The sequence below is a fragment of the Zalophus californianus genome, chromosome 6, assembly GCF_009762305.2.
Source record: "Zalophus californianus isolate mZalCal1 chromosome 6, mZalCal1.pri.v2, whole genome shotgun sequence".
NCBI lineage: Eukaryota > Metazoa > Chordata > Mammalia > Carnivora > Otariidae > Zalophus > Zalophus californianus.
Window position 1 is genome coordinate 100,249,707 of NC_045600.1, and position 25,087 is coordinate 100,274,793.

Genomic DNA, 25,087 nt, shown 5'->3' on the forward strand with positions numbered 1-25,087 from the left:
CCTCTTATTCTTTAAGCACTTCTCTTCTTTCTGGCACAGGATGTTTCAGGCTCATATTGTACTTTCCCTGCTCCAGCACTGGAATCTTCTATTTCTCCAAGGAGCCTTGGGTCCCGTTAGTGGAGAATGGTATTTAGAGGCCCAAATCTGGAAGTTGGATGTGCTCATTGCACAGCGACACTGGAAGTCATGACTCCCAGGCCTCCTCAGCGGCCAGAGCTAGAGAATGAGTGTCTCTATGTATCTATAGATAAGTAGGATATGCATAGAGTTGTTTATAGCTACATATTGAACCATGAATACAAACTGATACTTTCAATTTGAATCTGACACCACATGGTTTCTTGTAGTTTTCTCTTCAGTAATTTCTTTCTTTGACAATGAGAAATTCGACTTCCATTGTTGTTAGGATATTTACTTATCTGATTATCCCACTTGCGTGAATTTCCAGTCCCTGCTGCTAACCTTCATCCCCACAGGGACACCCTCTCAGCCTCCAGGATTTCCCTCACCCCACCTACTGTGCTTTGCCCCCTGTAGTAGCTTTTATGTTTAGCATACGTAATATGTTTGGAGTTCAGTTTCCTTATTTTTCAGGAAATTTTAGGAATATTTGATTTATAGAATCTTATTCATCTCTATAAGCCAATCAGAACAGAGTTCCTTTTAAGAGACTTTATAATCTAAATTATTATAGCGTTAGGAAAACATTTTACATTCACACTATGAAAAGTAAAGGACTTTCTGAATTATACACACATAAACACACATACGTATAGAGAGACTATATTTTCAGTTCTACAACTTTCTTAAAATGTTCATAGGAAGATAGCAACACAAAAACTCACAGGTCCAGATATCACAGAGCTGTTCACTCTCCTGATGAGCATGAAATTCTAACTAATTTGAGCTCAAAATAGACAAGTAGATAAACAAAAAAGGCTAACAACTTAGATTTTCTATTCTCTCATCCAGTAGAGAATAGACCTCTATAGTCTATTAATCCATTCACCTATATTACCAAATAGTCAGACAACAAAACCAAATTTCACTAATTATTGCTGCCACCATAATTTATTCCTCATGTGTGAATAAGGAACAAAAGCCAAATGCAAAATTAGAGGAAAGAGAGAAGGGGAAAAAAACTACAGAAACACAGAGACAGAAAAGTTCAAGTCTATTACCGCTTGAGATTTATTTCTGGAAGCCGAGAAAAGATGTGCCCGGTCTTAAGCCCCCCCTCACCCCAAACCCCCTGTTCCTCCCAGTATGTGTACCTCTCTAGCAATGCAGCTTACCTGCCTCTGTCAGGGGTGCATGATTCCGTCTTGGTGGATGAAGTCCAAGCTGTTAAAGGATAATCAAAAAGAAGTAAAGTCATGATTCTCATGTAAATACAAAGTGAACATGTATCAGAGATTTTTTAGTTAACCCATTAACTAATGAGGGAACCAGTAAGATAATACAAGCGGTTTCTATAATGACTTTTAGAAAAAGGAAAGGAAAGAGAAAGGAAAGGGAAAAGAAAGAAAGATATAGAGGAAGAGAAAGAAAAAGTGCTTATGACATAATTTTAATTCTGACCTGTAATCCAAAGGAAAAATCTAAATTAAAAATATAGTTTATACATAAAGATGTTCATTTCAGTATTACATTTAGTAGATGCAAATTGGAAGCAATCTAATTGCCCATCAATAAGGAAATGAATAAACATTGGTAAACACACAGATTATTAAGCAGTCAGTACAAAAGGTGGTCGAGGACCCCTGGTTACGAGGACCCCTGGTTACGAGGACAATTGGAGCACGCATTGGGTCTAGCTGAGAGCAACAAAGTCTGGAAGCAAGTGTATGCTATGATTTCAGTGACCATTTATTTCAGTAAAACTGGGACAGCCCCAGAGTGCCCTTAGTGTCTTGTTATTAATCTCCTTTTTTTGCTTTCAAAAGCATCTCAGTTTAGACGATACATTATATGGTCACTTTAGCTATCCTTGGTTGGCTAGGGGATCAAATCTCATTCTCAGTAATTTTTCTGGGAAACATCCTAGAAGAAGAGACCACAAATAATAGGAGTCTTTCTGCAGTATTTACACCTGATTTACACCTAGATAAGTCAGAACAGTGGCTGGCATATTATAAGCACTCAAAAATGCCAGCTATTATCATTGTTATTATTACATTTGATGTGACTAGACAAGCTAAGTAAACAGAGGACACTGCTGTGGCTGCTCTTTATGAGGGCAATCTTGGACTTGGGACACTGCCTGGAGGCATCTGGGCTCTCGTAACAAGGATGTGGACAAAACTCACAGGTACAGAGGTGACACTCCCTGCTGTAACCACTCCTGCTATAGCTTGTTCATTATTTTCCATTGGCTTCTACACATAAGAAAACTACAGAACATCCATTTCTTTGGGCTAAAATGTTTGAATGGGGATCGCAACAATTTTCAGACTCCTCTGAACTCATACAAGCAGACCAGCACATATCTTGTGGAAAACTACTGAAAAGACAGAGCAGTTCAAAAGAAGGGGACAAATCTTAGAAATCGTCTCTTATTACTGAAGCAAAAGGATAATGCTTTAGAAGATTTCAAATAAATATTCTCATCAAGATGCAGGAAGATTCTGAATCTATAAAGCTAGAGAGGAATGAACAGAGCCACTGTGCAGAAAATGCAGCCCAAGAAAGATGTTATAGAGATGAGAATAGGAGCCTGAAACAGAAGCAGCAAACTACAGATTGCTGAAGGAAACTGCGAGTTATAGATGTTCTCCCCTAACTTAGAGAAGATTTCTGAGAAGAGAAGAGATGGACTTTGAAGAGAACTATCAGAAATTCAAAATATGTATATACTAGGAATTCTAGAAAGAGAAGACCAAGCAGGCAGAAGAGAAGTAACTATCAGAAATATCACAGAAAACAACTTCCACCAGCTGATGAAAGGCTTGAATTTCAGAGCAAAAGGATTAACTGAATGGCTGGCAAATTAGTGAGGAAACGCACACCTAGACAGGTTTTGTTGTATTTTTGAAAAGATGAAAAAAAATTCCAATAAGTATTTACAAAGTAACATGAAAGGTCAAGTTTCTTCACTGCAACACTAAATTTGAGAAGACAATAGAGCAATAGCTACCAGAAGGTTGAAAGGAAAGGAATGGGATCTGAGAATCTGATCTCTATTGTAAGAGCCTCAGAAAGAAATAATCAGAAATGCATATATTTTGAAACTACCAAAACCGTATCTCTCTTTTAAGAATTAAAAAAAATATTTTACAGATTTATTTATTTGAGAGAGAGGGAGAGTGCGTTTGCAAGTGGGGGCAGCGGCAGAGGGCTTGGGAGAGAATGAATCCCAAGCAGGCTCCACGTGCCTGGTGCAGAGCCAGATGCAGGGCTCCATCACACCACCCTGAGCTCATGACCTGAACTGAAACCAAGAGGCAGACGTTTAACCAATTAAGCCATCCAGGTACCCCCCCCAAATAAAAATATTTTGATTAAATAAGTGAATCAAAATAAAGAACTCAAGAATAAATAAGACTCACTGTAAAAGAAATGGTAGAAAACAGAGACAATGCAAATGTTAGAAAGTGTTCTTCAAAAGCATCATAATGTAAATGTAGTAATACTCAGAATCTAGATCTAAAATCTCTGCTTACAGCAAGAAAAGAAATAAGATGGAAGGAGAGAAAGGAGGTAATATGGCAAATTTCACAAGTTTTATGGGAAGAAGTTAACGGATATTTTAATGATTGATATTGACAAACAGGCTCAAACATTTTTAGAAAATTTAACAGTGTAGTTACAGAAACAAGCATACGGAAAAAACATTATTACAGGAAACATGAAGGAAAATTAAAAAACAAAAGAATAAAAAGAGAGTAGAAGAAAGCCCAACCATATTAGTTGACAACTTCCTAGTTATAAAAAAAAAAACTTATATAGGTATAAAAATAATATAACTTTATTTTAAAAATTAAGACTTCTAGAGTGAGCTAAAATAAGACTTGAAAAATTAGAGGGAAGTACCAGGTTGCTAAATGGGAAAGTTTAATCTTGTACAGAGATAAGTTCTTTCCAAATAAATCCATGTAATTATTGCAATTACAGTAAAAATCCAATGGGAATTTTGGGAGGCAATCCCAACAATTTTATTCTAAACTTTAGCTATAAGTATATTGAGATCAGCAAGGAATATTTTGACAAACGACAATAAGAAGTAAAGAATAGGTAGCCTCAAACGCAAATTGATGCAAAAAGTTCAAATGTGATTCATAATTTCTATGTAACATTAAATATATCACAAATATACATTGACATGATAAGATATGTGCTATTCTCATGACCACTGAGTAGGTGACAAACAGGTGAGGCTCGGTGAATGATCAGTGCAATCCTGAATGTATAGATGAGATGTTAGGTATTTTCTCATGCCACTTCTTGACATTCTCAGTTATAACTGATTATATCTCAAAAACAGGTATCAAATAATAACCACTACTTCTATCTGTTTAATGTTTTTCTTACATATACACCCAGAAATAATTCCTTAATTTAAATTTTAAAAACATGTTTTCATAAACAATATCTCCAGCATCAATATTTTTTCAATGTTAGCAGCACATTTATTATCATTTCATGGGACATTAATTCTCTGTGGAACACAGTTTAAGAGATGCTGCTTGAATATAAAGGAAGATCCTACAAATCAACAAGAGAATGATGGATATTTCCAACAGAAAAATGGTCAAAGAACACTAACAGGTAATTAATAAAAAAAATAAAACTGGCCAATAAACAGATGAAAAATATTCAAACTGACTTCTAAATAAAGATAGACATCCAACTGAAAGACGATTTTCCACGTATTAAATGTAAAATGATTACCTGTTACCCATCCCCCCACCAGTGAAAGTATTACTTTTACACTGTTGATGAAAATATAAATCTGCACCAACATTTAGAGTACCATTTAATGGTAGATGTTAAAATCATTAAACACACGTAAACACTTTGCTACAAAACTCTGCATCTGGGATGTACTTAGAGACTTATCTAAGAATGTTTAATTTTGTCTTACTTATAATAAGGAAACAAAAATTCAAAAGTAAGGTATTGGCTAATTAAATTATGATGTGTGCATACAATAGAACACAATGCAGTCTTTAAAATATTACGGAAGAGTAATAATGTCATGAAAAAATTCACAACTATTTTAATGAAAAAATAAAATTTAAAATAATTCTATTTATTTTTGGAAAAAAAACCTTTTTAAGATTTTTTTAAAATTCATTTGACAGAGAGAGAGAGCACAAGCAGGGGGAGCAGCAGAGGGAGAGGGAGAAGCAGGCTCCCCTCTGAGCAGGGAGCCCAACGTGGGGCTCGATCCCAGGACCCCAGGATCATGACTTAAGCAGAAGGCAGACGCTTAACCGACTGAGCCACCCAGGTGCCCTATTTCTTGAAATTTTAACAATGGCTATTTTAGGGGATTGAATAAAGTTCTTTGTGCTGTGCTTATTTCTATTTTTTCAAATAGTATTTTTTTCAATAATGAATAATCATCGTTGAGACTCTATAAAATGATTTGGCAATATGTATAAGAGCATCAAATATTTGTTACTTGATATGGCAGCAACCTCACCTAAATAAATATGAAATGCACACAAATGTTTGTAAGCCGTAATATGACTTAAAATACTCTTTATAATAGTGAAAAACTGGAAGCAACTACAATCAGTTGACTAAAGAAATTCTGTTACTGTCATCTTATATTAAGCAGTTGTTAAAACATGAGGTCAAATAATTTTTTTTTAAAGATTTTTATTTATTCATGAGAGACAGAGAGAGAGAGAGAGAGAGAGAGAGAGATGCAGAGGGAGAAGCAGGCTCCCAAGGAGCAGGGAGCCCAATGCGGGACTTGATCCCAGGACCCTGGGATCATGACCTGAGCCAAAGGCAGACGCTTAACCATCTGAGCCACCCAGGCGCCCGAGGTCAAATAATTTTTAACAACACTGGAGAAATACTTAGGATACAATGCTAAGAGACAAGCGGGCTGTTAAATTTATATAATCCATTCTGTAAATATATATTCTATAAATAATATATAGAAATGCATTGAAAAATACTGAAAGAGAATGCACTAAAATTTAATAGTGATTATACATAGGTGATTTTAAATTTTCTTCACTATACCTTCCCTCAATTTACCCAAACTTTTAGCAAGAAGAATATATGAAAATGACACAGCTGGAAGATGTGGAAAGGTGGCTACAAAATCTGTGCTGCAACATGAAGATTATGTGTGATGCATGGAAAAAGAAGACAAAATCAGAGGTACCTTCCGTATCCTGGACTGAATGCCCTCCCTCCCCCCGCCCTGGTGTGGCAGTATTTGGAGGTGGGGACTCTCCAGGAGGAATTAAGCTAAATGAGGACATAAAGGTGGGGGCTTCATCTGATAGGATTAGTGTTCTTACAAGAAGAGACCCCAGAGATCTCGCTCTCTCTCTCTTTCCCTGAGCACACCCCGACGAAAGGAAGGCAGCCGGGAAAAGAGGTTTCACTAGAAACTGATTCCACCAGCATCTTGATCTTGGACTTCTCGTTTCCAGAATTGTGAGAAATAAATGTCTGTTGTTTAAGCCGCCCAGGCTATGGTATTTTGCTAGAGCAGACTCATACACTAGGTTTAAAAAAAAAAAAAAAATCAGTCTTTTTAAAATGGAAGTAAATGCTCCAAACAGTAGTATCTGCTGGAATACCTCCCTCTCCTGTTTCTAAACACAACAGGAAGACAGTGGGTTATCTGGTGATGAATTGTGGGTCACGGGGACAAGTCCTAATGCCTCTGGCAGAGCCCAAGCTCAAGGTGGGCCACGAGCGTGTGGCCTCCCTACTCCAGAACTCTTGCCTTCAGTGTTGGTGCCTGATTTTAAAAGGTCAGTGGCCCAGAAACCCATTCAGAAGAGATGAACTTCTGGGAAGTTCTTCCAGAAGGCTCTTCCAGAAACAATGTCTAGGCTGGTGAGATGGAGAAGGAAAAGTGCCTTCAAGTACTAACACCCAAAAGTGCCTTCAAGTACTAACACCTTTGTTATTTCCCTTCTGCCTTTCAGATTCGCATAGCAACTCCCTTAAAACAACAGATAGGCATTTTAGTGATTACATATCAGACTTTCTTTATCCTGCTCCATTCTAAGTTAAAGAACAGAGGGTTTCATTTCCATTTTTGTAAAGGGAGGGAGTAAAAGAGCAACGGTGTCACACATAATCTTCTTATCTGGCAGAACACGAAAGTCAGAGCAGATTGAGAGGTCCCAGTGAGCAAGCAAGAGGGTGTGGCAAGGAAGAAAGATGGCAGATGTTTGCACACTCGAGAGCGGGCTGCACACCACGTCATCGACATTAATGTGTTCTTCCTAAAAATCTCAAGACTTTTTCATTAAGTGGATAAAATTCAAATAATGTAATCTGTGCTTTTGCAAATTAGCCACAAACCATCTAGTTTCTCACCAATTACTTGATATTTTTATCTACCTCTAAATGTTACTGACCTAAAAAAAAAAAAAAATCTGATCAAAGGCTGTAAAAATTCTAACCCCTGCAGCAATTATTAAATTGGTCCACTCTGTGTCCTATGCTGACAAACTGTTATACTCTAGGGCCTGACGACCTACAAGTGTCTCAATTAGACGCATGGATGTAGCAGCAGTGTTTTAAAGTTGTCTACACTTGACTTCATTCCTTTAAAACAATAACTAACCTGCCCAGCCTCCTAAAGTCTCCACAAACCTAATAAATAGAGATGTCTTTCCTTTTATATCCTAGAGCAGATGTGAGGGCGACCGTACCTCCTGGGTAGTCACATAAAATGAGGATAAGCACCTCTGCGAAGTAAATCTCCCTCTTATAACCAGCTTCTTACATCTGGCTTCTCCTTGTTGTGAAGATCCCTGCATCTACATAGAATCTTCTTATCTCTTCCACCCCTTCATCCACATCAGCCCTAGTGGGCCCTTGTTGTCTAGAACCTTACCAGTTGAGTTACAAAGGGCTTGATCATGGATGCGAAACTCTGCTGAGTAGCAATTAAAACCCCTGACATCTCTTGGGCCGTGAAATTAACCGCTTGAGGGAACAATGGAAATAGAATGTCATGGCAATGTAATTGGGTATTTAGGAAAGTTTATTCCTGTCTTGGAGAAGTTACGTGATTGATATGTCTAAACGTTACCTTTCACAAAAGATTATAGATCTCCCGACATTAAAGATGACTTACGCATTACTGCTGCACATACTACAGTGCCAAGCACTGTGTAGGACACAACATAAATGCTCATAAGGAGTTAGGTTGAAAATTATTTATACTATATTACTATTTTTAAGGATATTTTTTGTTTATTTATTTGGAGGGGAGGGAGAGAGGAAGAGAGAGAATATGACTGTGGGGGAGGGAGAGGGACAAGCAGATTCTGCTGAGCTTGGAGCCTGACGTGGGGCTTGATCCCACAACCCTGAGATCAGGACCCAAGCCAAAATCAAGAGTCGGACACCCAACTGACTGAGCCAGCCAGGCATCCCACCATGTTACTATTTTTGTCCAGTGAATGCAATGAACACAGGAAACTAGTTGTTTTGGGACAATGCAGATTCATTTCTTGTTTACCTAGTGTGTGTCTCTTATTAGAACAATGTGCTTGTGTGTGTGTGAGCATGTGTGCACGTGTGCACATGCCTACACATGCACAGGTGAGGTAAACTCTCTCTCAGCTTACGTGACAACAGAAGCAGCCTAATATCTAGCTTTCCTAAGAGCCTGTATCTGGAACAGTCAGCTGCAAACTGCTTCAGTAACCATTGAGAAGCCATTTTTCTTAAACAAAAGTTCAACCATTTGCCTAAATATTTATGGAGTTTCTTCCTTGTGCGTAGTGAGATCTGGTTCCCCATACCTGAAACAGTTCTTTGTGCTTCTAATAGCTTCCATCCCACCATACAGGCTCTATGAAAAGCCCACAAGGCCCACCTTTGGAACCATATGGATCTGAATCTGTCCAGAAGACAGCTGAATGGCTCTTAAGTCCCTTTGGGCTGGTTCTGAGTCTCTCTCTTACTACCTTTTCTTCCACCTCCTTTAGACCCACGCTTTTAAAAAAAAATTTTTTATTGTTATGTTAATCACCATACATCATTAGTTTTTGATGTAGTGTTCCATGATTCATTGTTTGTGCATAACACCCAGTGCTCCATGCAGAACATGCCTTCTTTAATACCCATCACCAGGCTAACCCATCCCCCCACCCCCCTCCCCTCTAGAACCCTCAGTTTGTTTTTCAGAGTCCATAGTCTTTCATGGTTCATCTCCCCCTCCGATTTACCCCCCCTTCATTCTTCCCCTCCTGCTATCTTTTTTCTTCTTAACATATATTGCATTATTTGTTTCAGATGTACAGATCTGTGATTCAACAGTCTTGCACAATTCACAGCGCTCACCATAGCACATACCCTCCCCAATGTCTATCACCCAGCCACCCCATCCCACCCACCCCACCCCCACTGCAGCAACCCTCAGTTTGTTTCCTGAGATTAAGAATTCCTCATATCAGTGAGGTCATATGATACATGTCTTTCTCTGACTGACTTATTTCACTCAGCATAACACCCTCCAGTTCCATCCACGTCGTTGCAAATGGCGAGAGCTCATTCCTTTTGATGGCTGCATAATATTCCATTGTGTGTATGTGTGTGTGTGTGTGTGTGTGTGTGTGTGTGTGTGTGTGTGTGTGTATACACACCACATCTTCTTTATCCATTCATCTGTCGATGGACATCTTGGCTCTTTCCACAGTTTGGCTATTGTGGACATTGTTGCTATAAAAATCGGGGTGCACGTACCCCTTTGGATCCCTACATTTGTATCTTTGTGGTAAATACCCAGTAGTTCAATTGCTGGATCGTATGGTAGCTCTATTTTCAACTTTTTGAGGAACCTCCATACTGTTTTCCAGAGTGGCTGCACCAGTTTGCATTCCCACCAACAGTGTAGGATAGTTCCCCTTTCTCCGCATCCCCGCCAACATCTGTCGTTTCCTGACTTACTAATTTTCGCCATTCTGACTGGTGTGAGGTGGTATCTCATTGAGGTTTTGATTTGGATTTCCCTGATGCCGAGCAATGTTGAGCACTTTTTCATGTGTCTGTTGGCCATTTGGATGTCTTTTTTGGAAAAATATCTGTTCATGTCTTCTGCCCATTTCTTGATTGGATTATTTGTTCTTTGGGTGTTGAGTTTGATAAGCTCTTTATAGATTTTGGATACTAGCCCTTCTCCCATTCTGTCGGTTGTCTTTTGGTTTTGTGGACTGTTTCTTTTGCTGTGCAAAAGCTTTTTATCTTGATGAAATCCCAATAGTTCATTTTTGCCCTTGCTTCCCTTGCCTTTGGCCATGTTTCTAGGAAGAAGTTGCTGCGGCTGAGGTCGAAGAGGTTGCTGCCTGGGTTCTCCTTTAGGATGTTGATGGACTCCTGTCTCACGTTTAGGTCTTTCAACCATTTGGAGTCTATTTTTGTGTGTAGTGTAAGGAAATGGTCCAGTTTCATTCTTCTGCATGTGGCTGTCCAATTTTCCCAACACCATTTGTTGAACAGACTCTCTTTTTTCCACTGGACATTCTTTCCTGCTTTGTTGAAGATTAGCTGACCGTAGAGTTGAGGGTCCATTTCTGGGCTCTCTATTCTGTTCCATTGATCTATGTGTCCTTTAGACCCATACTTTGTTTGCACTACCTATTTGGTACATGACCGACACTTATGTTTGGACATTGTCTCTCAGAAGAACGCTTCTCACCTACTACCATCAGCTCACGGTCTCAGAACCCCTGACCAAATAAGAGCCCCAACCCTCCCATGTGCTCAGTGGGAAAGATCAGCCAGCTGGAATGTATTTTAAACTCGTGTCGCATACCCACAAATAAAGATGGGCTTCCCACAGCAGTGAAACCTAATCATGAAAGATCTGTTGCATCCTCAAAGCACAACTCTTCTTTAATTCTTTGAGGCTTGTAGGAGAATTGCAGAGAAGGGTACCCATGAGGACTTGGTCTACAAGCAAAAAGAGAAGTGAACATTTTGTTCTCCATGTGCCCTGTTTGACCAGTGGTGTCTTCCAATTACAGTAGGAACAGAAAAAGCCACCTGAAAGCAAGTAGGAACAAAGCCATTTCTTTAATACTTCTGGCAGTTGAGGAAGTCAAGCTTCGACTCTCAAGCTGGAGTGTCCTGAGCACTTGTAAGTACATCCTTCACCTTGTTTTAAAGGTTCTTAGAGGGTTATTCTTTCTCTCCTGCTACTTCCCTTTGTCTTGCCTGCTGCTCAACTACATGGCCCCTTTCTGGCAAATAAATGATAAATCACTGGAGATAGAGTTTATAAGGAATAAGTTTTCATGTGGATTAAAGGAAATAGTTACATGAAAAACACTGAGCATGTTATTTGGCACACAGTAAGTACTCAATAAATGCTATTTGTTCATTTATATATGTCCCTACCATGGTTCTGGAGAGGATTTAAGGCAGTTTACAAAAATAATGCCAAAGAGTCTATGATATAACCTATGATTCTGGGCTCCAGAATAAATATATGGAGAACATTCTCCCTGAATTTTTCTCATATCTTACCACCCAGCCCTACTGGCTTCTGCTCATAAATATGTCTTGCTCGGCATTTTCTCTTTAAGTTAATACACATGTCTCTAAAAGTCTGGCCTTCAGAGAAGCAGTCTGCATACTGCAAAACCTCTCCATTGGGTCTGCTGCCGTTCTTGGGGTTTTGGTCCTCAGAGATAATTACCACCACTGCGGTGTAGGCAGAATCAATAAAAGATGGAAGATCATCAAAAGGCTACCTGTGTTCAATTAGACAGCACATGCCTTGACAGAATATCCATACTGAGACAACACAGGCAGTTCAACAGAGAACCCGATCAGAAGTAGGAAGCAGATCTTCCGTGCATCCGAGCCAGGGAACTGCATCGCGGTCCCCGGAGGGGGACGGCTACCTAGTGCCTTGTGAGGAGATGCCAATGACATCTTTATTTTTGTCATGATAAAAATACCATATTTTTATTAGAATAAATTACTGAAGTATATTGAGTAGAAAGTGAAATTCCTCCTTCACCTCCCCGCCTCTCCCCCTCCCAGCTCATGTCCTCCCTCCAGAGGGTACCTGTTAACAGCTGAAGATGTGTCCATTCTGATCTTTTCCTATCCATTTAAAAATCATAGAATACACAATACTGTTTAAAAATATATAAATAGGATGTTATAGAAGTATATATTTCTACCACTTGCTTTTTTCATTTAAAAATATATCATGGAAATCTTTCCTTGATGTTATGGTTGGATCTACTTTTTAAAAAAGAGATGTATTCCAAGTATAGCTATGCAATGATTTATTTAACCATTTTCCTACCTATAAACAATTAGGTTGTGTCCAATATTTTGCTGTGCAAAAAGTGCTATAATAAACAGCCTTGGATCCATATCACTCTGCATAGGTATATACCGAACGGCTTGGTCAGAGGGGCTGTACATTTTTTAAAAAGATTTTATTCATTTATTTGAGAGAGAGAGAGAGAGCTGGGGGGAGAGGCAGAGGGAGAAGCAGACTCCCCACTGAGTAGGGAGCCCGACGACGCAGGACTCCATCCCAGGACCCTGGGATCATCACCTGAACTGAAGGCAGACGCTTAACCGACTGAGCCACCCAGGCGCCTAGGGCTATACATTTTATTAATATTTTATAGGTACTACCAAACTACCTTTATATACATATATATACATGTATATATATATATATGTACATATATATATATATATATACTCTAACAAGTTATATAAGAAATTACTTGTTTCCCAAATCCTTACCAATAGGAAATATGATTGATCCTTAAACATTTTGTCATTCTTGTAGGCAGAGAAAGCTAACTCATTGTTCAAATGCCACCTTTCAGTGCCATATTCTGACATTTGCCTGACTAGAGCATGCTTCCGGAAGTAACAACATGATAAGAATGGGGGTGGCAGTGGTGGTTCCAGATTTTATATCTAGGAAAATCCCGAAGCCAGTGGGGTGTTGGCTAGGAGACTGCATTGGAGCTGTGTTTGCCTTGGAAGCCAGTTTTTCTTTATACCCTATGTTATGTTACTTGCCTTCTGGGACAGTGACGAAGATCATGGAATGGTTGAAATTTCCCCCAGTTCCTTCTCCTCAGTTTATGCAGACATGGAAGTTTTGGGAAGGAGGCTGCCACCACCCAGTCAGTCTTAAACAGAAACGTTCTTGGTGGTGAAAAGAATGTTATATTCACATTGACTTCCATTTATACCGCAGCAATTTCCATTTCTTGGGTAAAAAAAAGTAAGACTGACAAATAAAATGCCCAAGTATCCTGTTTTTCATTTTACTTCCTAGCTTGGCTGCCTGGAGGTAGTTAGTGCTGAAATATTTTCATATCAATTAACTTAGTTTCTATGGGAAATGGAATTTTGCATTTAGAGAAAAAACTGTAGAATATGTTATCTCAGTACAGGCTGGTGAAAATTACAGTTCCTAAAAGGAACTTTGGAGTTTGATGTGGCATTAACTATATTTAGTTCTGAGCAGAGATAACCACTGGAGGGGCCTACTTCCCTATCAGTTTGAGAAATTACCATTGAACCAAATGATTTGGGGAGAATCAGAAAGAGGGCAGCTGGGGTTTCCCTCACTGTGAAATCAAAACACCTCCCAAGTACTTCTTCTTTTAATCCTGAACACAAACTTCATTCTAATTACACTACCAGCAATAGCTGAACAGTGTGAGATCCACTATGAAATGAATATTACTAATGTAAAAAAAACCCCAGCATATCCATCTTTTAAAAATTTAGCATCTTAATGTGATCCATGACTTAGTCACCTTTTGTACTGCTTTCTGTTTGATTATAATTTTATCTATTAATCATGTTAATCCAATAGACTCTGCCTTAATCAAATGTGAGTCAATTACCCAGTTCTTCAAATTATATTTTGTAATGAAAGACATTTTTTAAAATTGAATGCCAATTAGGGCCAAGCCAAACTTGTTCATAAAGTTTGGGTTAACGCAGAACAGTATGAGCCCTTGACTAGACCTGTAATTCCAGCTCCTGATGCGGGCGTGCTGTGTGCTTTTAGACACAGCCATTAACCTCTCTGTAATTCCCTGTTTTCCACCTGTGAAATGAGGATAATGAAACTTCTAGCTTGGGAAATGATTCTATGACTCTTAGTTGAAAAATGCAGCTAGAATACCAATTTTTTTTTAAAAGCCTTATGTAATTTTGCTCTTAATTTCTTACCATAATTGTTTTTGTTTTTCCTTAGCACCAAACTGCTTTTTGACATCATTAGAGAACTGCACCTAATTCTGCTGAGAGGGAAGGGTCTCTGGAGAGCAGATTCCTGACCAGGGATGATTAAGGAGAGTGACAAGGATACTCTGTCCACCGGCCCCCTGGAACTCCGTGCTGGCAAAGGCTGTAATGCTGCTTCCTAGGTCAGCAGAACAGAGCCCCACCATCCATCAAGGAGGCCTGCTACAGACTCGGATATGGGGAGTGGGGGCAAGAGTGCAGAGAGGACTAGTTCATGCGTTAAGGGGCTCCACGGATGCGTTTCTGGGGTCCTTGTGCTCCACCAATACTGGGTACAAAGTAGCATGTGCACATTTCTCCAGAACGGGAGTCCAGAGTTATTATGAATTTTCAGTAAGATTCTAAATGGAGTCTACACATCATAGCTTTAGGATCACACTATGAGGTCAGGGGCCTAAACCTGGAGCTGGGACTGATCCAGGGGCTCATCTCCACCTGCTTAATGGGAGAAGAAAGAGATCTCATCAGCAGACAAGTGTTTCTCCTTCCATTCCGCAAAGCTGGCTGCCATTACACTGTCTGAAATTAGGGATCTGGACTTCTCGGGAAGAGGGCTCTTTCATAGTTGTTGAAGTTTAGGGAGGTAATGATAGTTATTTCATTCCCTTTCTTTTCGGTTCCAAGTACCCTACTCCTCTGGTATTTTGCTCTGTCGTTCAGTTGAAATCACGTTAGTGTATTACAGGCTGATCCAGCTGAGCACATTCTGCAGAGAAATGACAAGGAGCCTGGTGGTGGTAAAAAGCTCTCCCTAACGCCAGGTAGCAGCATGGTGCATTAGTGCTTCTTGAAGGACAGCTAGAGACCTGCTGTCAGTTTCTAAGTGCTGTGTCACCATGGTTCCAAGGAAAATTGTTTGTGTTAATTATCACCAAGGAGGGGCTACCTGGGCAGAGAGCTTCTGGTCCATAAAGTGGCCTGGGAAGCTGGCTGGGTAAACTGAGATGTTCTGACCCTTCTGCTAATAAGCTTTTGAAGCCATTCCTCTTGAATGGAAGCTCCACATTTCCACGGGGCTCAAGGCCACTTGGAGCTAACCACTCTACAGGAGTAACGATTTCTAAGTTGTAATGCTACTGTTAAAAAGTTTGTGAGCAAAACTTGCCATGTGCATATGATCAGAGGGAAGCCCTTTTGCATTCCAACCTGTGTGATCATTTGAAAATCTCTGTTTCCATCAGGCCCTTGTGCTGATGGCTGCTATAGGGATGCAGGGTTACTCACAGCCAGTGGGCAGTGTGAAACTCAATAGTGGGCAAACATCTAGTGTTCTGTAATGTTCTAATTATCTTGTTGACTCTGAATGTCTGGATTCTGGGTTCTGACTCTCCTCCCCTCTAGCCCCCAGCAAAGATGCTGATGAACATCTTGTGGGAGAAAAAGGAAAGGCCCTACTATGCTTGAGTTAGATAGATGAAACTTTCTCCCTCCAAATTTATGACTCTCTTAGATTTTTAACAGTGGAACTATTAGGTCAAATAAAGTGAGTTATTTTGAGGCTTTTGAGAGCTAGGTTGGTTCCAAAGTACTGCGTCAGTTATGGAATTTATTTCTGGTTATATGTTCTCCTTCGAGAATTGTCTTTTAGGTATTTTTTTCATTTACCATACCAGTTTTAGTTTTTATCTCATCTATTTGTGTGAACTCTGTACACACTAAAGATGATAGCTGACTGCAATATTTGCTGCAGATATTGTCCTAAGGCTATTGGGAATTTTCTTGGCATACAGAACTTTTTGCTTTTATGAAATAAAGTCTGTCCTTTCTTTTCTGACTTCCTTGGAAAGGAAGTTTTTCAGAGTCCATCATCTCTAATGGTTCGTCTCCCCCTCCGACTTACTCCACTTCATTCTTCCCCTCCTGCTATCTTCTTCTTTTTTTTTTCTTAACATATATTGCATTATTTGTTTCAGATAATTTCAGTTGTTCTTACAATTTTGCCAACTGTCAGCGATACAAAAAACTATAGTTTTACACCAAATTTTCTAGTTGGTTGTGTGAAGGTGTAATTTTCAAAGCGGGAAGATGGAAACACAAGTACAGTTTGTAGGCTTGATTCATAATCTCTAAGCATTTAGATATGGAAATGTAGACATCTCAGTTTTACTCTTAACCCCAGCCACCAAACACGTTAGGGGCAGGCAGATTTGCCTAAATTTTCAAGGGGTCTGAAGTGGTCAAGTTAGTGGCATTTCCTGGGTCAAAGATTAAATTATATAGGGTTTTAAAAAAGTGTCTATTACATGAATTGTGAAAATTATACATGTCAAAACTTTCACTAGGATACAGCAAAAGTGGTATTTTATACATTTCAGTGCTTACACTAGAAAAGAATAAAAGATAAAAATTAACAAATGGTGTCCAACTAAAAAGCTTTTAAAAGGTAGAAGAGAATAAACTTAAAAATGCAAAGGGAAGGATATAACAAAGGTCAAAACAGTAACCAATGAAAAAGCAAACAAATGATAGAATAAAAGAAAGTTGCTTCTCTTAAAAGACAAATTAAATAGAGAAATTTTTGGTAATAATGATCAAGAAAAGAAAAGAGAGGATCACCATAAAGAAGAGAAGGGAAACATAACTATACACACAGTTGAAATTTAAACATGTAATTAAGGAATACAATGAACAATTTTATGTCAATTGAACTAAACAATTAGATGCAATAGACAAATTCCTGGGAAAGTATGACTTTGCAAAACTGATTCATTAAGAAATAGCTTGCACTGTCCCTTAATCATAAAAGAAACAAAAACATTTGTTAAAAATCTTCCCATAAAGAAAACACGAGTTACGTTCTAATGGACCAAACTAATATTCAACAAACTGCTCTAGAAAATCCAGAAAGAGGAAACACTTCCCAACTAGTTTTATAAGGCTTATATCTCTTTATACCAAAACCAGGCAAGGACAGATGGAGAATGGAAGATTACAGGATTTTTATGGAATTTCAAGTCCAGACATTGTCTTCAAGAGATTTGACATATATTTAGTTAAATATTTTTTAAATTGGCTGTTTAATTTAAAAATTTTAACTTGAATTCATCCAGAGTTGACTTAGATATGCGATGTGAGATGAACACATACACACACATACACACATTTCCTGAAGAGCTAACCTACAGTTCTCTCACTATATAGTAAATAATCTTTTCCCTTTAGAAAAGTGAGATTTTATCACCAGGAATTTTTACTACTAGGTATTTTTAACATATGCTAACTCAGTTACTTGGGGTTTATGCCTGGTAAACACTGATAGAAAACAGATTTTGATGTTGTTACACACACACACACACACACACACACACACACAAAGTGAGAGAGAAGCAGGCAATCATTCAAGTTAAATTTAGTTTTAAAATTAGCCTGCTTTATTTGAAGAGCTTGTGTCAATACCTTACTATCCACCTATCTTTTTAATGACCTCAGTGACAGTTTAATTACCATGGACAATTAAAACAGTTAGTATTATTTTGAGTTTTTTATGTTATAGTATATTATTTCACATTAAATGTTAAATACCTATCAGTTTTCATTTCCTGTTAATAAATTCCCACATTCATCAACCTCAAATATTATAACATTTTCGAACACACACACACAGAGGGAGGGAGGGAGGGAAAAGAGAGGGAGGGAGCCCAAGCAAACTGTTTCAGGCCTTTGCAGGAAAATTACCAGGCAGCTGGTATCTTGTTAGTTTGGGGTTCTGATTGATGACAGACAACATAATAAATAATCTATTTACTAACTCTTAACAACTAAATAATGCACTTATTTTTCACCATAACTGAGTTGTCAATACTGTATTGACAAAGTGTCACAGGGCTGGGGTTAAACTGACCTCATGTCACCATTTTTCTTCCTATAGCATCAGTGAAGACCCCAGTAAAGACCTTATTACTCTGATTAATGGAAGGCACTAAAGGTTACCAGTGAACTTGGTTGTATTTATTTATTTACACTTAATTCACTGGTAAGGGGTGGATGGATGGGAATTCACCGGGTAATGGAAAACACAGTGATTTTTTTCTTCCCTCTCACACTGTCTACATAAATGGCTGCTTTTGCGTTGTGCGGGGTGCTTACTGGTGCAGGCAGCTTCTGATGCCCATTCCAAATGGCAAGAGTAGAGCGCTCGAGGCACAGAGGTGGAATCTTCCCAGGGCTGAGCATGGAGTGTTTGCTCCATAAACATTTGCTGATTTGGCTCAGAGACCACAGACCCCGCAAAGTGGATGGCAGCACAGAATAACCTTCTATGACTTTGAAGAAAGCAACCACTTAGCATCTCTATGCCTTCCAAATACAATTTTCAATACCAGTAAAAAGAAATTCTTTAGTCTTCATATAGGCAGCATCAAGGTGTCTGCTAACTTTCACCTCCCCCACAACTCCTTTAGTTTGGGTCCTATCGTGGGTGATGCCATTGAAGTCATCTCCCTGTCTCTAATATAACCCTCCCTTGGCTTTCACAAGACACCTAGAATCACACCACGGGGCCATCACTCACACATCTTCTTCCTCTAACCCCACAGACCCACTTCCTCCCTAAACGCAAGAACTCAATAGTGCTCTGCCCTCTAGTACTTCGGCTCCTGATTCAGTTCTTACTTCTCTGATCAGTTTGTATCTTCAAAGCTTTGTCTCCTAATTAGACTGTAAATTCTTTTGGTATGAGTTCTTATCATATTTTTAACCTAGCAATTCTTAGGCTCGGAATAGTTGTTTATCTGAAATGGAGTAAAACTTGCAAGTGAGTACAAACTTAACTTGAAGTCATGTATGTGTGTGTATGAAAGAGGGAGAGAGAGAGATTCTTATTTATTCACCCATGTGTGCCACTTAGAAATATACATCCTCTTGCTGATAGCACTGCAGCAGAAAAACAATTCATAAGAATGACAAGCTCTTTGAAGCACTTTAGAAATAATCACTTATCAAACTAGTTCAATTACATTTCTCATTACTGATTAAGAGGAATCTAGACCTTTGTATGAACAAAAATTTGGTTGCTGAGGTGGGATTTTATAGCTGTATCACTATAAATTTATATCCACCCTATAAAAATTGTCAATGTATATAATTAACTGCCAAAATATTCCCTAGGGTTAACTGTCAACTGAATTAACTAAGAAATACAGTTAGGTTTTAATTAGCCATTCTAAGGCCTGTAGAATTAGGTGAAGAAATCAGGGTGATAATTTCATATAAAAAAAAAAAGCCTCTTCTCAACTTTCAGGTTCACATGAGATTCTAAATACATAACTATATACTTCCCAGTGAAATCCCCCTCCCTCCCTCCATTCTTTCCTCCTTCCCTTCCTCTATTCCTTCCTTTCTTTTTGTACCTTTGCAACTTATGTTTTAACAGTAAAAGTGAATACTTCTAGACAAGAATATTTGTCAAAGAGAGATTGCCAGCTATTCCAAAGCCTAAATTTTATCATTCCCAAATTTTCAATATTATTTTTTATATGTTTATTAGAAAAATTTCTCAGCTATCTGTGATTTGAGTTTTTAATTATTTTAAAAACAATCTTATTCAAATTATTATGAGTTCATAAATTTGTGAAAACAATTGGTTGTGGTCAGATGACAAACTCAAAATGTTTATACATCTTTTGAAATCTTTGAGTGTGCTAATCTATTCACACACACACACACACATTCTGATTACAGTAATAAAACAATAAAATACCACACACTTGGCTGTGCCTAAGCTACATTTAGAAGTGATAAAAGTTTCAATTATTTGATTGCATTCATCTGGCCGTGAAGCATCAGAATAAATTATGGAAGAGGCGGTTTATTTCAAAAGAATGAAGCTATTCTGACATTTTAACTGATGATTATTTGATGTACTCTCAAATTGTAATTGACTTGATATCAAGTCACTGGCCATCTGAACCCTGAATAAGTTGAAAATAAGATGTTTAAGGTAACAAAGATTATTAGACTATTTTCCAGCTCTCATTCTGAAATCTTTTTTGGTTTCAGTTACCTGCCTTGAATGCGCACATTGATCTAATAAACTGAAGAATGAATAAAGCTCCTCTTCTTTTTGTGCTGTGGAGCCAATATAACAGAGTTTGAAAAGATTACCTCGAGTATTTGAAGAAACTGACATCTCTCTCTGCTTTTACCTCATTTAAAAAAAAAAAAAGGAGGGGCGGCTGGGTGGCGCAGTTGGTTAAGCGTCCCACTCTTGATTTTAGCTCAGGTCACGATCTCAGGGTCGTGAGACCCAGCCCTGTGTTGGGCTTTGCACTCAGTGGGGAGTCTGCTTGAGAGTCTCTCTCTCCCTCTCCCTCTGCCCCTCCTCCCTTCCCTTCTTTCTCTAAAATAAATAAATAAATAAATAAATAAATAAATAAATAAATAAATAAAGGGAATTCAGGATTAACATGTTTTGATAAGGAGAGTCTTGTGACATGGCAACTTCTTAAACACTGGACCTTGTTTTTAATATGGGTCCATATTCTGCCAAGGGACATTATCACTCCCTAAATCTCAGGCAGTGGTTGAGGACTCCAGTGACCAGGGTGTGACATTCTGCTATGTGACCTTAAACCAGTCACTTAACCTCTGTGGGCCTCATTTTCCATATTTATAAATAGGAAGTAATCATATTCCACTCAATGGGTTATTTGGAGGATCCAATGAACTAATGCATGTGAAAATGCTTTACAAAATATTATACTATCAAACTGCAAAACTATCAAAGGTGTGTTATCATTATTATGTTTCCATCAGGTATTATTCCTCAACACATACTGCCCACAGAGTGTGTGATAGCTACTTAGGCTTATAGAAGGGGAACATGCTACTTCTCTCTGGACCAACAGCTTTACATATCTACTTTTATAATAGCATTTGATACACATGATTTTCTTGACTTCAGTGTTCTTTTTTTTTTTTTTTTTAAAGATTTTATTTATTTATTTGAGAGAGAGAATGAGGGAGAGAGAGAGCTCGAGTGGGGGGAGGGGCAGAGGGAGAAGCAGACCCCCCGCCGAGCAGGGAGCCCGATGCGGGACTCGATCCCGGGACTCCAGGATCATGACCTGAGCCGAAGGCAGTCGCCCAACCAACTGAGCCACCCAGGCGCCCGACTTCAGTGTTCTTGAAGCTTTTTTGGTCAGTTATAAATAAAAATATGGAGGAAGCATGCAACCTAATATATTTGTATGTTTTACATGATTTAATACATTAGGGACCTTAAGAAAACATATCCAAGAAACAGTAATTTTAAAAGGATGGAAGAGACTTCGTGTGTGTGTATGGAAATTATTCAATTATTCTATTATTCAATAGAAAAAGACATGCTCCATTTCTAACAAAACTAAGAAAGAGCTAGAACCCCAAACTACAAAATAAGTGGGGGAAGGGTTGCTGAAAGGAGTGGAGATTATTTAGGAATACGTTAAGAGAGAGAACACTGCAGCACAAATCTTGGAAAAAGAAAAAAAACCCACCCTCCTGAAAGGTGGAGGTTTACCCTGAGGTGCAAAACCTAGTATCTTATATGCAACTGCAGAAACAGAGTGCATATGCTGGCAGGAGGAGCACCTTTTACCTGGTTTTATTCCAAGAAGAAGAAAAAAAGTGAGGCTAAGAGAGAAATTACAGAGACAAGTCATATTTGTAGGAACCAGTCTATCTCTGCCAGAGGGGGAAAAAGTAACTTTGCTTTGGAAAAACCTCATAGCTGCTAAACCCCACTGACTTAAGAAAAACAAACTTACACACAAAACATAAAAAAAAGTTCTAGTTAGCTTTGGCCCTTCTCCAGCGTGAACATTTGCAAAATAGTTGGTTGAGGAAACACCCATATTGTAAGATGAAAGGTCAAAAAGAAACAATCAGAGGATTAACAGAAGCACAGGGAAAAAATGAAAGGAGCAGAAGATATTGCCACAGGATAGATGAAAAGTATGAGCAAACTTTTCACCAAAAATTTAAAAAGCCTGGTGAAGCAATTGTTCTACGAAGGAAGAACACAAATCAGAGATGCAAGAACTCAGAGCGAGACAACAGAGGCAGAGCTTAGGAGAAATGTTGAAGGAAAAAAAAATCACAGAACTTAAAGTGAAATGGGAAGAAGTACCAGGGAGGCTAGACACTGCTAAAAACACAGTGGGGAACAGAGGCTCGGAAAGGAAGGTGGGGGGAGAGAGAGGGAGGGAGGGAGGGAGGGAGGCAGGCGAATGAGTAAAACCGAAGAAAAAGTTAAAGGATAAAAAGGAAAAGATATAGAGAGTTGGCAAAGGGGAGCGGGGGTCAACACACGCATAACCGGGTTGGCTGAAGAAGAAAGCACTGAATTATAACAAATACTTAAAATATAATTTAAGAAAATTTACCTGAAATAAAATAAGTTTGTATCCACATAAGAAAGGACACACCATATTCCGGGGAAAACGGACTCTGACATATCCGAGTGAAGTTACTGGGCTTCAAGACAACAACACAACAAGAACATTCCTTGGACAGCCAGGCAAAGAGCCATTTATAAAAGGAAAAAGGTGTGCTGGCCTCCAACTTCACAGCAGCATGCGATGCTACACTGTCTTCTAAGTCAGCGGAGTGAAACCTCTGGTAGCCTCCAGGAAAGAATTTGTAACCTAAGGAGGTTATTTGGGTATAAGGACAACAGGCAAACACTTTTGAACACACAAGGATTCAGAGACTAGTATTCCCATTAGTCCCTCTGGAGGAATGGCTTCGAGGACAAACTTTAGCCAATTAAGATATAACAGAAAAGGGACCAACATGAGCACTGAATGTATTAGCACTAAAATAAATGTGTGGTTCAGATTACAGAGCAGAATGTAAATATTTTGTGCCCTAAAAATGCAGACATGATATAAGTAATACAAGCTGGGAAGATAAGGGCAGGAAAAGCTGGAAAATAAAGGCTATGCAGATTCATACACAAAAAACCTGTGAGGTGGTTAAAGGATATTGACAAATCAATATAGGCAAGAGTAGATCTAATTGTACAAAACAGGAAAAACATGAAGAAAGATGAAATAATTCATAAAAATTGGGTGATGGAAAAGAGAATGGGGAAGAAAGGAATATATGCAATTCTTTATGCTCTGAATAAGTCATGTATCATGCCTAAAGAAATTTGAGGATTCATTATCATATAAACTTAAAATTTAGGGGTACCTGGGTGGCACAGTCAGTTACTCATCCTGACTCTTGGTTTCAGCTTGGGTCATAATCTCAGGGTCATGGGATTGAGCCCTGCATCAGGTTCCACACTCAGTGGGGAGTCTGCTGGGGACTCTTTCTCTCTCTCCCTCTGCCCCTCCCACCCCATGCACACTCTCGCTCTAAAATAAATAAGTAAAATCTTTTTTAAAAACCTTAAAATTTAAGGGTAACCACTTGTAAAAAATATAAAACTTCCTATTTATCATGCAAAAATGAGGAAATAGGTAAGGGAATAAAATATATGTTGGAAGATTTTCACAAAACTATAAAATAGAAAACACAATATAAAAAATATGACAGAAGTAAAACAAAACTTATCTGTCACACCAGTCAGTATAAATGGACTCACTTCACCTAGTAAAAGAAAACAACTTGGAGAATGTATCACAAAGCAAACCTAAATTTTATGTCATACATAAGAGACACCTCCACAGCAAAGGGATTCAGAGAGTTTGAAAACAAAGGAGGAGTAAAAGCTACTAGGCAAAGGCACATACACAAACAAGTTAACCATCTTAATGTCAGACAAGACTGAAGATAGGATGAAGAACATTAAAGAAGTCAAAAATGGGTTTCTTATTTTGTTAGCCTATAAATGTAACCTGATACCAGTAAATATACCAATTGAGTTTACCTTGAAAGGAGACAAACTGACACATTGTTGTAGAAATTAATTAGCAAGTTTAGCCAGGGAAAATCCAAAAAAGTAGAGTAAGAAGAAGGAACTAGCCCAAAGAAATAAGAAAACGTCTCATAATATTCTAATGGATTATACAATGAATCACATAAATAGAAAGAAATGGCACAGAATTGAAGGTCCAGAAATTGATATACAGTTGGGTTTGTATGCATTATAGAATCAAATCTAGCATATGATAAAAAATGCCATCTCAAATCAGTGTGGAAAAGAGAGCTTACTCAGTAAATGGCAGGGGAATAACCAAGTTGTCATAGGAAACAAAGTTTGATCTATACCTTACACTTACGTTAGAATAAATTCAAAAGTGATCAAATATGTAAATATAGAAAATAAAGGCTTAAGGGTTCTAGAACAAGAAAATTATTTTGTAATCTAATAGCACCTGAGAAGGTGCAAGGTATTACTCTTAAGAGCAATGTAAAACAAAATAATATTGAAATATTTTTCCTATAATTTGGCAAAGATCAGAAAGCTCAGTGGGGCGCCTGGGTGGTATGGTGGGTTAAGCATCTGACTCTTGGTTTTGGTTCAGGTCGTGATCTCAGGGTTGTGAGACTGAGCTCCTCAGTAGGCTCCACACTCAGGGCAGAATCTGCTTAGATTCTCTCTCCTTCTGCCCCTCCCCCACCTCTCTCTCTCTCTCTCTCTCTCTCTCTAATAAATAAATCTTTAAAAAAAAAAGCTCAATAACCTACTGTG

At 38.5% G+C, this 25,087-nt stretch overlaps 1 long non-coding RNA gene across 1 annotated transcript; it reads left to right on the forward strand.

The window, feature by feature from the left end:
- Positions 1-6,234: 6,234 nt before the first annotated feature.
- Positions 6,235-16,086, forward strand: LOC113909699. The gene is made up of 3 exons (XR_003515788.1): positions 6,235-6,345; positions 11,187-11,299; positions 14,417-16,086. It is a non-coding gene; the product is annotated as an uncharacterized LOC113909699 (long non-coding RNA).
- The last annotated feature ends 9,001 nt before the right edge of the window (positions 16,087-25,087 follow it).